At 38.2% G+C, this 12,989-nt stretch overlaps 1 protein-coding gene and 1 long non-coding RNA gene across 3 annotated transcripts in view; one reads left to right on the forward strand and one right to left on the reverse strand.

The window, feature by feature from the left end:
• The window catches only part of ARHGAP24 (Rho GTPase activating protein 24), a 484,542-nt gene that overhangs the window by 305,740 nt on the left and 165,813 nt on the right, over positions 1–12,989 (reverse strand). The window lies entirely within an intron of this gene.
• LOC123788044 (uncharacterized) lies at positions 768–11,884 on the forward strand. Its single transcript, XR_006778402.2, has 3 exons — positions 768–1,039; positions 11,199–11,267; positions 11,482–11,884. It is a non-coding gene; the product is annotated as an uncharacterized LOC123788044 (long non-coding RNA).

The raw sequence follows: 12,989 nt of genomic DNA on the forward strand, positions 1-12,989 counted from the left end.
CAACTATACTGGAGCATGTAAAAAGTGTTTTGGAAAACTTCAGAAGGAAAAGAAGTGCCCTCTTAACAGAAATGGATGCCTTCTACTCAGAGCTCCAACATGAAAGGCTGCAGCAAGAGGCTCTGTTTATTTATAGCTCCCAGTTTCCTCATCCACAAGCTTTGTTGAATCACTTCTATTCACTTACACATTCATTAGTTTACTCATATTTTGATTTGGCAAATATTTATTTCACTGCCTACTTGAGCCAGGTTGTTGGAATAGGGAATTTTGAATATTGTTTTTGATTTCTTAGAAGAAAAGAGGCAAACAAAATAATATAATAATTTTTATAATTGACCAATGGACAAAGTATAATAGGAATACAGAAAACAGATCATTTAATTTTTGCTGAGAAGGGCAGAAAGGCTTAGAGAAATAAAAGCTAGAAAGATAGGTAGGATGATTCAAGGAAAGGGCAGTCTAGTCAAAGGTAACATCAAGTGCAAAAGCACCGAGGCATAAAAGAAAAATGTGTTCCTCGAACTAAAAGGAGTTCAGAATTGATGAACCAAAATATAAGGTGTCGTCCAAGAATGTCTAGGACGGCGCAAATAATGAAGGGCTCTGTATGCCATACAAAATAATTTAGAGTTTATCTTGTAAAACAGTTGTTCTTAACTGTGTATGACCTAGAGATCCTTTGGCAAACACTCACCTGGGCCCAAACCCAAGAGATTCCAATTTCGTCATTTTGGGATGAAGCCTTTCACTTAGATTTTCTTAAACATCCACGGGTCATGTTGTCTGTCCCTGCTTTAGAACTGCTTTAGGCTCCTAGGAACCACTGAAGAATTATGAGCTTGAGTGTTGGTTGGTAGGTCCCTTTGTGAGGGGAAAGCCATAATGCGCTTGAGTGTTGGTTGGTAGGTCCCTTTGTGAGGAATGTGAAGGGATATGTTGCAAGTGATAAGAGATACTAGGCAAGGAGTGGTTTCAGAGCCAATGCAGAATTGCAGGCAAGAATGAATGAATTCCTGAGGACGTGGCAGCAAGCAAGGTAAGTAGACTTAAGAGAAATGATGGGAATTAGATCACTAGAAACTGATGATTTAAAATTACATTCTTTTTGGTGACACCATTCCCCAAAAAAGGGGACATGGGGTGGAGAAGAAAGAAGAAAGTGAGTTCAAATTCTCATCTGCTTAGTTGATTGGGTTCAGAATGTAAATTATGTAGGAGACTAAGAAGGTATTAATTTAATATTTCCCTACTGCTTTCTTCTTTGTTTGCAATGTTGGTGATTTGGGAGTGGTTTTATTTGAATTGGCTAACACAGCACTTACTAAGATTTCACAATTCCAAACACCATGGGCAAGCTGCAATTCTAACAATTTATGTCAAGTAAATGTCAAACAGAATCACTCTGTCCTCCTTTAAAGGCTAGGAGGATAGTAAAAAGGCATCCTCAGAGAATTTTCCCCAATCTTCTTCCCTCTCTCTGCTGGAACCACTCAGCGCTATGGTCTGTATTCAGCAGCTTGACGCAGCCAAACAAACTGAGAAGCTTGTTGGATAGAAAAGTGGCCGAGTTACCGAATATTCAAGTAGAAGAAACCATTCTTGGGACAGAATCAGAGTTTGCAGCCACCCCATCCCAACCCAGACAGAAATTACTTTCCACAGCTTCACATCCGTTCTCTTCTCCTTCTGCTTTTCCTGGCCCCCCTCCAAGAATCAGTGTTCTGGGGATCTGTCCCGAGGCCCCAATAAAGGGTGCTGACATATTTTCCTATATAGTTGGAGAACCTAGTTCACCAACATATTGAATTTATTTTTCCTGAATTACTGAAAATATCTACATATTTAATCATGTTTTTCATTATAATATCCTCATGTGAGGAAGTAGATGCATTAAAATATTTTTCTATCATTATCTCCTATGGATAGTTAGGGCCACTAAAATATATGATTTGCTTGAATCTTCTAATGTATTACACAGAAAAACCTGTGTACTGTATGTTTGAAAGTACAGGGCCAATGCAGGCTACCTTTTAATCTTTTTATCCAGATTATACATTTGCATGTTTGCAGTGTTGGTGACTTGCAGTGTTTTTATTTGAATAGGCTAATATAGCACTTAAGATTTCACAATTTCAAACACCGAGGGCAAGCTGCAGTTCTAACAATTTATGTCAAGTAAATCACATGCATACACATAGATACAGGTATATTTTACATACATCATGTACAAACATTATACATACATACATATTTTTTATTGGCGGTCTTTTTTTTTCATTTATTATTGAGTTGTCTGTCTTACCAAGTTGTAAAAGTTCCTCGTATATTTTGGATACAGAACCATTTATCAGATATGTATCCTGCCATTATTTTGTCCCAGTTTATGGTTTGGCTTGTTATTTTCTTAACAGCAATGTTCAAGGAGCAAAAGTTTTTAATTGTGATGAAATCCACTTTTAAATATTTCATCCTTTGTACTCTTTGCATCCTCTCTAAAAAAAATTTTGCCTTATCCAGAGTGACAAGATCTCCTCCTGTTTTCTTCTACAAGTCTTATAGTTTTGCATTTTGGTGGTCTTTTCTTTTTTGCAACAGCACTTCCTCCTGCCAACACCATCTCTGTATTTCTCTTTTCAACTTTCTCTTCTCATGTGATGTCTAGCAAAATGTAAAGTGTGATCAAGATGGGTCTGTTTACCTGCAGTCATCCCCCGTTCTCCAAATAATGCGGGCTGTGAATTTTTATTAATTAATCAATACATTTATTTATTTTTAAACTTAGGTTTTTTTAAAGGTTTTTTGTTTCTTTGTTTGTTTATTTAAGATTTTATTTATTTATTTGACAGAGAGAGAGAGAGTACAAGCAGGGGGAGAGGCAGGGAGAGGGAGAAGCAGGCTCCTGCTGAGAAGAGAGCCCAACATGGGGCTCGATTCCTGGACCCTGGGATCATGACCTGAGACAAAGGCAGACACTTAACTGACTGAGCCACCCAGGTGCCCCTGGGCTATGGATTTTTAGTGAGATGTGTTACCATAATATGTTGACAGCATGGCCCTGAAACCTAAATTAGGCTTATAGGGTAGTGAAACTTCACATTACGGCCAGACTTCTTCAATTAAATAAAATCATGCTGTCTCTCTAGGTAACCTACCTTGGAAGTGTAGGTTGAGTTCTGAGGCAATTTCACCCAGGGAGAGAGAAAAACAGGTAGATTTTGAAGGCTCGATGTTCTTGGACCCAACCATGAATAAGAAGCATGGTCACTGCTGCTGTGACCACCATGAATTTCAGAGTAAATCCTGTCACTTGGTGACAAAATGGCAGCTGTGAGAGTCTTAAGAGAGGAAGAATATACATGGGAATCTTAGAAATTGTCTCACTACGTGTAAAATCTAAGTCTATCCACTTTCCCGACCTTAGTTCCCCTCACCCACTCCTTTCCCCTTGATTACTTCACCAGCCTAACCGCCTTCACTTTGGTCTTTGCCCCTCCTTTTTTCCTCCAAAACTAGAACCAGAGTAATCCTTCTGACAGGCTGATCCAACACTTTAGTTTACAGCTTAAACACTTAAACCCATTTTCTCTGGATCAAGTTCCAAGTCTAATGTGGGTGGGTTCCCGAAGCCCATCATGAAAGACCACCTTCCTACACCCACAGCTTTATTTCCTAAGGCTTTCCCCCTCAAGCTCAGGCAAAGCAAGATTTTCAAAATCCCAGGCTCTTTGCCAGGACAGTCACCTCTTCTCTGTTTCCAGCTAACCCCAATTCACCTTTTGATCTCTGATTAGAGGTTATTTCTTCTGGGAAGTTGCCATTAGCCCCTTCTATGTGCTACTAGAGTAACCTGGACTTGCCTGTACTTATATAGCCATTTGCAAATGCACTCTAATTGTCTATCAACTTCCCTGCTCTCTTTCATTTTCCCCGCCAGCTTCTTGTGGGTAGAATATTTTATTTTCTTAATACCTCCAGTAGCTAGCTCACTGCCCACACACAGTAAGTTCTCAGTCACTAGTTGTAGAATAGAATGAATGAATGAATGAGTGTAGTAAAACTGTATGCCATGTTCTGTTTTGTTTTAATGGTTTTTGATATGATGATAGAGAAAATCACAAATTACAAGTCTAATGAAAATCTAGGCAAAGGATTGGGGTAAATTAGCTAAAATACTGAGGAGAAAATGAGTCAAACATACTTTAATAAGAAATTTATTATATTCTGACTCCTCCTGTTTCTTTTTACTATCAAGAAGTCAAGGAGTGCCACTAAACTGAAGAGATCATCTCAACCAGCATTTAAATAAGCCTTGAGATGTATAATTTTTTTCTTTTCCTTTCTTGCTTTTTTTTTTTTTTTTTTTTTGAGAGAGAGTGCGAGTGCACACAGGGGGTGGGGGAAGAGAAAGATAGAGAGAAAGAATACTAAGCAGGCTTGCAGGGAGCCTGCTTAGGGCAGAAACCGACATGAGGCTCAGTCTCAACACCCTAAGATCATGACCTGAGCCGAAATCAAGAGTCAGATGCTTAATCGACTGAGCCACCCAGGTGCCCCATAATTTTTTTCATTTTTAAAATACCTTTAGGATTTATGTTACTCAACCACTTAAGAAAAGCTTTGCATTTATTTAATTTAAATTTGATTAACATATAGTGTATTATTAGTTTCAGAGGTAGAATTCAGTGATTCATCAGTTGCATATAACACCCAGTGCTCATTACAGCAAGTGCCCTCCTTAATGCCCATCACCCAGTTACCCCATCCCCCCCCACCAGCCTCCCCTACAGCAACCGTGTTTTTTTCCTAAGAGTTAAGAGTCTGTTATTGTTTGTTTCCCTCTCTTTTTGTATTATTTTATTTTTCCTTCCCCTCCCCTGTGTTCATCTGTTTTGTTTCTTAAATTCCACATATGAGTATAATCATATGGTATTTGTCTTTCTCTGCCTGACTTATTTCACTTAGCATAATATCCTCTAGTTCCACCCATGGTGCTGCAAATGGCAAGATTTCATTCTTTTTGATAGCTAAGTAATATTCCACTGTATATAGATACCATATCTTCTTTATCTATTCATCTATGGGTGGACATCTGGGCTGTTTCCATAGCTTGGCTATTGTGGACATTGCTGCTATAAACATGGGGGTGCAGGTGCCCCTTCAGATCACTACATTTGTATCTTTGGGGTAAATACCTAGTAGTGCAATTGCTGGGTCCTAGGGTAGCTCTATTTTCAACTTTTTGAGGGCCCTCCATACTGTTTCCAGAGTGGCTGCACCAGCTTGCATTCCCACCAACAGTGTAAGAGGGCTCCCCTTTCTCTGCATCTTCGCCAACACCTGTTGTTTCCTGTCTTATTAATTTTAGCCATTCTGATTGGTGTGAGGTGATACCTCACTGTGGTTTTGATTTGCTATTTCCCTGATAATGAGTGATGTTGAGCATCTTTTCATGTGTCTGTTGTCCATTCGTATGTCTTCTTTGAAGAAATGTCTATTCATGTCTTCTGCCCATTTCTTAACTGGATTTTTTGTTTTTTGGGTGTTGCATTTGATAAATAGATTTTGGATACTAGCTCTTTATCCGATAAGACATTTGCAAATATTTTCTCCCATTCCATAGGTTGCCTTTTAGTTTTGTCAACTGTTTCCTTTGCTGTGCAAAAGCTTTTTATCTTGATGAAGTCCCCAAAATTTATTTTGGCCTTTGTTTCCCTTGCCTTTGGTGAGTAGTTGCCTAGTGAGTAGTTGCTGTGGCTGAGGTCAAAGAGGTTGCTGCCTGTGTTCTCCTCTAGGATTTTGATGGTTTCCTACCTCACATTTAGGTCTTTCATCCATTTTGAGTCTATTTTTGTGTATGCTGTAAGACAGTGGTCCAATTTCATTATTCTGCATGTGGCTGTCCAATTTTCCCAGCACCATTTGTTGAAGAGACTGTCTTTTTTCCATTGGATATTCTTTCCTGCTTTGTCGAAGATTAGTTGACCATAGTGTTGAGGGTCCATTTCTGGGTTCTCTATTCTGTTCCACTGATCTATGTGTCCGTTTTTGTGCCACTCCCATACTGTCTTGATGATTACAGCTTTGTAATCCAGAATTGTGATGCCACCAGCTTTGGTTTTCTTTTTCAACATTCCTTTGGCTACCCAGGGTCTTTTTCTGGTCCCATACAAATTTTAGGACTGTTTGTTCCAGCTCTGTGAAAAATGTTGGTGGTACTTTGCTAGAGATTGCATTGAGTGTATAGATTGCTTTGGCAAGCATAGACATTTTAACAATATTTGTTCTTCAAACCCATGAGTATGGAACATTTTTCCATTTCTTTGTGTCTTCCTCAATTTCTTTCATAAGTGTTCTATAGTTTTCAGAGTACAGATTCTTTACTTCTTTGCTTAGGTTTATTCCTAGGTATCTTATGGATTTTGGTGCAATTGTAAATGGGATGGATTCCTTGATTTCTCTTTCTTCTGCCTCATTGTTAGTGTATAGAAATGCAACTGATTTCTGTGCATTGATTTTATATCCTTCCACTTTGCTAAATTCCTGTATGAGTTCTAGCAATTCTGGGGTGGAGTCTTTTGGGTTTTCCATATAGAGTATCATATCATCTGTGAAGAGTGAGAGTTTCACTTCTTCTTTGCATATCTGGATGTCTTTTATTTCTTTTTGTTGTCTGATTGCTGAAGCTAGACTTCCAGTACAATGTTGAACAAGAGTGGTGAAAGTGGACATTCCTGGCATGTTCCTGACCTTAAGGGACTAACTCTCAGGTTTTCCCTGTTGAGGATGGTATTCATTGTGGGTTTTTCATATATGGCTTTTATGATATTGAGGTGTGTTCCCTCTATCCCTATACTGAAGAGTTTTTATCAAGAAAGGATGCCGTACTTTGTCAAATGCTTTTTTTGCATCTATTGAGAGGATCACATAGTTCTTGTCCTTTCTTTTATTAATGTGGTGTATCACATTGATTGATTTGTGGATGCTGAATCAACCTTGCAGCCCAGGAATAAATCCCACTTGGTCGTGGTGAATAATCCTTTTAATGTACTATTGGATCAGATTAGCTAGTTTCTTGGTAAGAGTTTTTGAATCCATGTTCATCAGGGATATTGGTCTGTAATTCTTCTTTTTGGTGAGATTTTTGTCTGGTTTTGGAATCAAGGTAATGCTGTCCTCATAGGATGAGTTTGGAAGTTTTCTTTCCATTTCTATTTTTTGAAATAGTTTCAGAAGAATAGGTATTAATTCCTCTTTAAATGTTTGGTAGAATTCCACTGGGAGGCCACCTGGCACTGAACTCTTGTTTGTTGGGAGATTTTTGATTACTGCTTTAATTTCTTTGCTGGTTATGGGTCTGTTCAGGTTTTCTATTTCTTCCTGTTTCAGTTTTGATAGTTTATGTGTTTCTAGGAATGCATCCACTTCTGTCGGATTCCCTAATTTGTTGGCATATAACTCCTCATAATATTCTCTTATAATTGTTTATATTTCTTTGGTGTTTGTTGTGATCTCTCCTCTTTAATTCATGATTTTATTTATTTGGGTCCTTCCTCTTTTCTTTTTGATAGAGCCCCTGGCTAGGAGTTTATTGATCTTATTAATTCCTTCAAAGAAGCAGCTCCTAGTTCTGTTGATCTGTTCTACTGTTTTGTGATTTCTATATCATTGACTTCTGCTTTAATCTCTATTTCTCTTCTCCTGCTGGATTTAGACTTTCTTTGCTTTATCCAACTCCTTTACATGTAAGGTTAGGTTGTTTATTTGAGATCTTTCTTGTTTCTTGAGAAAGGTCTGTATTGCTATATACTTCCCTCTTAGGACCGCCTTTGCTGCATCCCAGTGGTTCTGAACTGTTGTGTTTTCATTTTCATTTGTTTCCATGTATTTTTTATATTCTTCTTTAATTTTCTGGTAGACTCATTCATTCTTTAGTTGGATGCTCGTTAGCCTCCATGTATTTGTGTTCCTCCCAAATTTTCTCTTATGATTGAGTTCATTGTGGTCTGAAAATATGCATGGTATAATCTCAGTCTTTTTGTACCAGTTGAGACCTGATTTGTGACCCAGTATGTGATCTATTCTGGAGAATGTTCCATGTGCACTTGAGAAGAACGTGTATTCTGTTGCTTTAGGATGGAATGCTCTGAATATATCTGTGAAGTTCATCTGGTCCAGGGTGTCATTCAAAGCCTTTTTTTCTTATTGGTCTTCTGCTTAGATGAGCTGTCCATTGCTGTGAGGGGGGTGTTAAAGTCCCCTCCTATTATTGTATTATTATCAATGTGTTTCTTTAATTTTGTTATTAATTGGTTTATATATTTGGCTGCTCCTAAGCTAGGGGCATAAATATTTACAGTTGTTAGATCTTGTTGGATAGACCCTTTTATTATGATATAGTGTCCTTCTTCATCTTTTATTACAGTCTTTGGTTTAAAATCTAGTTTGTCTGATATAAGAATTGCTATTCCAGCTTTCTTTTGATGTTCATTGGCATGATAAATGGTTCTCCAACCCCTCGCTTTCAATCTGGAGGTGTCTTTGGATCTAAAATGAATCTCTTGTAGACAGCATATTGATGGGTCTTGGTTTTTTTAGTCCAATCTGATACCCTATGTCTTTTGACTGGAGCATTTAGTCCACTTACATTCAGAGTAATTATTGAAAGATGTGAATTTAGTCCCATTGTATTACCTGGAAAGTCACTGTTCCTGTAGATTGTCTGTGTCCCTTTCCGGTCTTTGTTACTTTCAGGCTCTCTCTCTGCTCAAAGGATCCCCTTTAATATTTCTTGCAAGGCTAGTTTAGTGTTCATGAATTCTTTTAGTTTTGTTTGTCCTGGAAACTCTTTATGTTTCCTTCTATTCTGAATGAAAGCCTTGCTAGATAAATATTCTTAGCTGCATATTTTTGCCATTTAGCACATTGACTATATCATGCCAGTCCTTTCTGGCCTTCCAGGTCTCTGTGGACAGGTCTGCTGCAAGCCTTATGTTTCTACCCTGGTAGGTTAAGGATCTCTTGTCCTGAGCTGCTTTCAGGATTTTCTTTTTATCTCTGAAATTTGCAAGCTTCACTATTACATGTCCATGGGTTGACCTATTTTTATTGATTTTGAGGGGGGTTCTCTGTGCCTCCTGGACTTGAATGCCAGTTTCTTTCCCCCAATTAGGGAATTTCTTATCTATAATTTGTTCAAATAAACCTTATGCCCCCACCCCTTCTCTCTTCATTTTCTGGAACGCCTACTATCTGACTGTTATTATGCTTTACAGTATCCCTGATTTCTTAAAGTCTCCTTTTGTGATCCAGTAGTTGTTTTTCTCTTTTTCTCGTTTCCTTATTTTCCATCATTTTGCCTTCTATATCACTGACTCTCTCTTCTGCGTTGTTTATCCTTGCTGTTAGAGCCTCCATTCTTGACTGCCTCTCAATAATAGCATTTTTAATTTTGGCCTGATTAGATTTTGCTTCTTTTATTTCTACTGTACAGGATTTTCTAGTGTCTTCTATGTTTTTTTCAAGCCCAGCTAGTATCTTTATAATTTTGTTTTGAAATCTACTTTCAACATCTTACTTATATCCATATTGATTAAACCCCTGGCAGTGAGTACTTCCTCCTGTTCTTTATTTTGGGGTGAATTTCTCCATCTCATCATTTTGTCCAGAAACGAATAGAAGGAAGAGAGAGAAAAGACAAAAATAAAAACACCAGAAAACAAACTAACAAAACAGAAGAAAACACAAACAAATCAAAACAAGAAAAAATTTAAAAAGTAAAACAGAACAAAACAATAAACTCCTGGGTGTATTTTGGTCTGTTTGTTAAAAGGAACTAGATTCCAAAATAGGAAAGGAAGAAAAAGTTATATATATATATATAGTGTGTGTGTGTGTGTGTGTGTATACACACAGAAGTAAACTAAAATACAATGAAAGGAAACCAAAAATAAAATATACATATATTACGTATGTATAAAAGTAAAAATTAAAAAATTATTAAAAAATTGAAAAAACAAAATAGCTGGAAAAAAATAAAACTTAAAGACTAAAGAATAATAATAATTTAAAAAACCCCACAAATGCCATATACTGTTTTCCCCAAGAGCTGAAGTTCTGCAGTTCTCTTTGATCAGTAAACTTGGTGCTAGCGAGTTGTTCCTGCTGGTCTTCACAGGGAGGGGCCCGTTGTGCTGATTCTCAGGTGTCCTTGCCCTGGAGGAATTGTGCCTCCTTGCCAGGGGCCAGGCTCAGTGTAAGCTGCTCTGCATTTCACTATGTGGTGTTGTTCTGCTCCCTGAAGGCTCTTGGTACCAATTGGGGGGATGAAAATGGCCGCGTCCAGATCTCTAGCCCCAGAGCTGAAAGTTCGCTCCCCCCACTCTTCTGTGAGCCCTCACAGAAAAGCGGTCAATCTCCCTGGTTTCCATCCGAACTCTGTATTTACCCAGCCTGTGACTGAGCATTTTCATCTCAGGCACGCGACCCAGTTTCAAGTCTCCCAACTTTATGTACTCCTGAGGCCTGCACCCAAGCTGTTCCTCCTGCCCAGCTGCTGCCTTTTTCTGGGCGCCTGCTTGAACAGCGGCTGTGTGACCGCACAGCAGATCGCAGTTTACGGCAACACCGAGCAGAAAGAGGGCACCTAGAATTGCTGTTTCCAGCCGGCTTCCCCGCTCTGATGCCTGGGAACTCCGCTGCACTCAGGCACCCCCATTCTTCTTGTGACCCTGGGGATGCTGAGACCATGCTGTCCCACAGGGGATTCCACCCTGCTTTGCCACTTGAGCACATTTAAGCCAGGGACGTCCCCCATTGTAGCAGACTCCTAAAATCTCTTATTTAGCACTCTGCTGCTTATAACACTTTGCTATAGCCTCCTTAAGCAAGCTCCCTCCCCTCCGCCATATCTTCCAATACACCCCCTACCTTCCAAAAAGTGGTTGCTTTTCTATTTGGAGAATTGCAGCAATTATTTTCTCATATCTCCAATTGGTTTTGCAGGTGTTCAGAATGATTTGATAACTACCTAGCTTAATTTCAGGGACCAGATGAAATTAGGGTCACCTACCCCTCCGCCATCTTAACTCCTTCCTCCTCAGCAGTTATTTACTTATTTACCCCTACAACAGACAATATTTACGTGTTCCAAACTCTTTAACTTCAATCTAAGTGTATTTCTTTATCTTTGTTTCTAGACATACATGAGGAAAAAGAGGTTAAACAATTGTTGGAAACCTCAAGAGAATCAGACAGCAAGCCAACAGGTAAGAAACTTCTGTCTTTCAGGTAGATTTTTTTCTGCCTTTTATGGTAATTGGATTCTTTAGGACACTGGATACAGAAACACACAATTAGCTTACTGATATAGAATTCAGTAAGATAATTAATGGACGTTAAGGGAAGAATAGAAAATAAATGGGAAATTAGGCAGAACCTGTATATTTAATAAATTAAATCGAACTTTCATGTATCTTACAGTTTCTGAAAATTTGCAATTCTAAAGAAACAAAACAAAGGAGGACCATAAGATGACTTAATAAGCAAGCTGTAATGGATTAAGAGTCGTGGACTGTGTTCTCTTGACCACCAGAGAAAAAGCTATACCAGAAGAGTCTAGAAATTGGGTTGCCCTGCTCTTTGCTCGGATCTTTAGATTCAGTCCCCAACTACTGAATTTCAGTTAACTGTACTGTTTCTCTGCTTGTTATTAACTTGTCACAATCTGTATTTTGTATTTTTGTTATTATCTATTCACTATATTCAATTTCAAAATGATGTGCCCACACAACAATTTTGTTACAAAACACGTTTAAAGCAAAATCTGTGCATGCTCCTAATGGCTTCTCCAGGTTTGTAACATGCATCGATCATTTTTGTAATGTTTCTGATCAAATGTCTGAGTTCAGATATCTTAATAAGAAATAAGAAAACAGAAGCCACAGGCATCATAGCATTTGTCTATGACTGTTTCTATTTCTGAAGTCTTAATAAAAGTGGTATAAGTGAAGATGAACTGAAACTCTCAAAATACCAAATGGGCTAGAAACTGAAACTCTAAAAATAACACAGAGGATTATGTCTACCAACAGCTTTCTAAAAAATCCCCATGTACAAATTTTCTTTTAAATTAATTCACCGAGTCTCACCATTTCACTTCTTGCAGCCTTGGACATCTGGGTTTTTGAAACCAGTAGCTGTGAATTAATCATTCTGACTGTTTTGTTATGTTTATATAAGAGATGTGTTTTAAAGCTAATTTAACACAGTATTTCAAGAGAAAAATTGACACTTGGAAACAAAAAGTGGGAAACATTGGGCAGTGTTAACTAAAGTGTGAGCTGAATTAAATCACTAGCTTCTACGTTTTCCTTGGTTCGTGGCTGGTAGGCAGGTCTAGGGTATTACTGATTAGCTTCTTCCTCAAGAGAAAGGAATGCATGTAGGGAGAGAATGAGAGGGACAGTCACAACTTGGAAGTTAATTAAGAAATTCAATTTTAGGCATTCAGCTACAAAGTTGAAAGACTTTCAAATCTTAGGTTAAGCACATTCCATTTTTTCCACATAACCTACCAAGCTTGGCTGACAAGTAATAAGGCCAACTTCCCCTAGCAACAAGTCATACTGTCCTTGTAGCTGCTTGTTCAGCTGCAAGCATTCTGGGTTTCAAGGGAAAAGGAAGCTATTTTAAAGGACTAATAGGTGAAAAGAAACCAATTATTTTTAGGGATGGCCTCAAAAAGATATCTTCTAAGCTATCAGAAATGCTGCTTGGAGAAATGTGTGGTATTAGCCCTGAATCCAAAACAGAGAAAGCGTGTAAAGGGGGAGGGTCTCCTTTCACATAATCTCTCATTTTCCAGTCTTTCTAGCGTGAAAATTACCCCTTCAAAAAAATCAGACTGAGTCAAAGGACAGAACTATAATGCACTAGGAAAAACATTAATTAAAACTTTTATCTGTTAGCCATAAAATGTGTTTATCAAC

Source organism: Ursus americanus, chromosome 8 (genome assembly GCF_024610735.1).
Source record: "Ursus americanus isolate L20-20 chromosome 8, mUrsAme1.1.p, whole genome shotgun sequence".
NCBI classification, from domain to species: Eukaryota; Metazoa; Chordata; class Mammalia; order Carnivora; family Ursidae; genus Ursus; species Ursus americanus.